Consider the following 3,030-nt stretch of genomic DNA (forward strand, 5'->3'; position numbering starts at 1 on the left):
TAAAATCGCTTTAATATGTGGATGTAAAACACGTTGTTTCCGAAAAAAAAAAAAAATACTACAGAGACAGATGGACAGAGCAGCTTATGAAGACGTCCCCATACTTAAAATCACAAAGGTAGTTTTAGAGGAAGGAGAGAAACAGACAACATAATTAACTTGATAATTTTCCATTCAGTGCATTGACTAGTAAATTCTGCATACCTGTCAGCCTGTCCATTCTTTACCGATCTCTATATCCACCTACCTATCTATCTTTCCGTCTATTTATGTCTGTCTGTCTATCTGTCGATCTATCTGCCTTTCCATCTTCCGAGTTTATTTTTGTACATTCTGGGTACCCATTTATCCAGTTACTGAGCTACATAGTTACCCAAGTATCTCTATACTTAAGTTTATCTATCCATCTATATATCTATCTACCTAGCTTATAGTAATTTTTCTGGATTCCCATCTGTCAGGTTTTTGCCTGAACCCTCATCCTGTAAGGGGCGACTCCGAGAAGAGGATATCTACGCATATGGAGACAAAAAATGATCCCTCCATCCAGCAATACTCTCTCTCTCTCTCTCTCTCTCTCTCTCACACACACACACACACACACACACACACACACACACACACACCAATACAGATCCACACAGGTTTACATTATTTCCTCTGAACAACTGCACACTATTCAAGCGGTCATATTTTACACAGTATCTTAACTCCTTCAACTACATATATATATATATATATATATATATATATATATATATATATATATATATATATATATATATATATATATATATATATATATATTTTGCAGTTATAGAAAAAAAAAGGAATCGTTGTCAAAATTAAGAAAATAATTGGTTTTCTCTTTAATTACTTGATAGTCGTGGTTTCCCTTAATTAAATTAAAACAACTGGCACTAGCTAAAAAAAAAAAATGAATGAAATAAAAAAAGGTTCTGCCTTAGTTAAAGTGATATCAATGTTTTTACAAAAAATTAGTTGTGTGACGTTAAGAAGTGAAATCTAAGGCTAGTCAGAATAAAGTGCTAAATGAATTCCAGGTTTAAGCACTCTTATATGGCTTAATGAAGTTTTGTTTCTTTTAAATAACAGAATAAAAAAAGGGAAAACAAATGACTTAAAAAATTAAATCATACACCAGATTATAGGCGTCCTCCTTTCATTTAAAAAAAAAAAAAAAAAAAAAAAAAAAAAACTAACTGCTGGATTTGAAGTTTAGGGAGAAACCACTCTGGGGATGCGAGTTTCAAGGAGATGCAGTTCGGGGAATATATAAAAGATTTCTGAGAGGCAGAAGTTCAGCAGTATGGCAGTATGAGAGTCCAGCCATGAGCGCTACCAGATGCCTGTGTAGTGCGCGGGAAGGCATGGAGAGATGGCACAATGGATCCAATTTCTTCAGAGCATAAAAGTATCTACAAATAACGCAAGGAAGGTAACATTCCTTCTTATCTGTAGGGGAGGTAGTTCATTTGTAATAGTAGGGTTATTAATAATTCTAACAGCCTTGTTCAGAATTTTGTCTGGTTGATTTAGAGCAACATCTCCACAACCATTTCACATGAGCGAGCAGTTTTCCAGCTGAGAGTGCATATGACTTATAACTTATGGCTAGCTCCTCATCAGTGAAGAAGTTAAGGATTCTGTACAATAATTAAGTTTCTCTGAAGCAGTTTTAGCAAGTGATCTAACATGAGAGGTCCAGCTGAGGGTACTCTTAAGTGAAATGCCTAGAATTTCAATACTTTTAGAGAGAGGAATATTAGTCATGTCGAAGGTAATATAGGCATCAGGTATTACCTGTTCATTCATTAATTGGACATTTGGTTTTACTGGCATAGACTGAGACAATGTTATTTTGTCCCCATTCAGTGATCTTAGATAAGTCTTAATTTATGGAGATTGCTGTACTGAACTGTGAGTTAGAGATATTAAACTTTGTAAATGGGTGTTTAGGTGTGAATGAACTGTGAAGCATTGAGTCATCTGCATACGAATGGATGGGATTATTGGTGACATAAGAAATCATTAATATGAATTAGGAATAGAGCTGGAGCCAGAACCGATCCTTGTGGCACGCCGACATTAATCGTGTAGAAAATGGAAAATCACCTACTTTAACTCCTCTCTTTAGCTGAGATACGAGGAAATCAGATGAACAAAAGACGTTAGGCCATAGCAAGGGAGTTTGGCTAGCAGGGAACGGCGCCACACTCTGCCAGAAGCTTTAGAATTATCAAGGGTTACTGAATGAGTTTCTCCATGTTGGTCAATTGACAGATGGATGATATAAGTCAAGAGATTGAGTATATCAGTAGTGAATCATTCGTGGTGAAAACCATAGTGTCTATCATTAAGTTGTTAGCTTGAAGATGTTTAACTCTGTGCTTACTAATTACCGTCTCAATACTTTATCAAGAGAAGACATGATAGCTATTGGTCTGTAATCAGGGGGGTCAGAGGAACTTCCTTTCTTCGGGATTGGGTGGATATTGGCTTCTTTCCAAGAATCATGAGATGATGAAGTACGTATGCATAATCTGAATAATTTAGCTAGAAAAGGAGTAAGCTCAGGGGAACATTTTTTTCAAAGCAGTTGGAGGAATTCCAACTGAACCTGGAGCTTTGTTAGTTGGTAAATTGTCTAGGATGGATTTTATATATCTATTGTGTACATTCAGTGGAGCACTTTCTGGAGAGTCAAGTTCAAGTACTAAGAGCCTATGCGGTACAGTGGTAGAGTGTGCGTCTCGCACGCTGATGGTCGCGGGTTCGCCTCCCTCTAGAGTTGTAAAACCTTTGGGAAGCGTTCACTGAGCCACTCACTACTTTGGTGGACATAAGGGGTGCTGTGGTTGAACCAGTGCCACATACTAGTACGCTTGCACCCAGTCGGCTTAAGGCGGGCCGATTACACTTGGTTCACAGACTTCACACACATCCAAAGCCACTACAACACTACAACTACACTTAGGCCTGCAAGCACTTCTCATGCTACATACAGTC

Source organism: Coenobita brevimanus, chromosome 104 (assembly GCF_032717465.1).
Source record: "Coenobita brevimanus isolate Jiangsu-jjx chromosome 104, ASM3271746v2, whole genome shotgun sequence".
Lineage (NCBI taxonomy): Eukaryota > Metazoa > Arthropoda > Malacostraca > Decapoda > Coenobitidae > Coenobita > Coenobita brevimanus.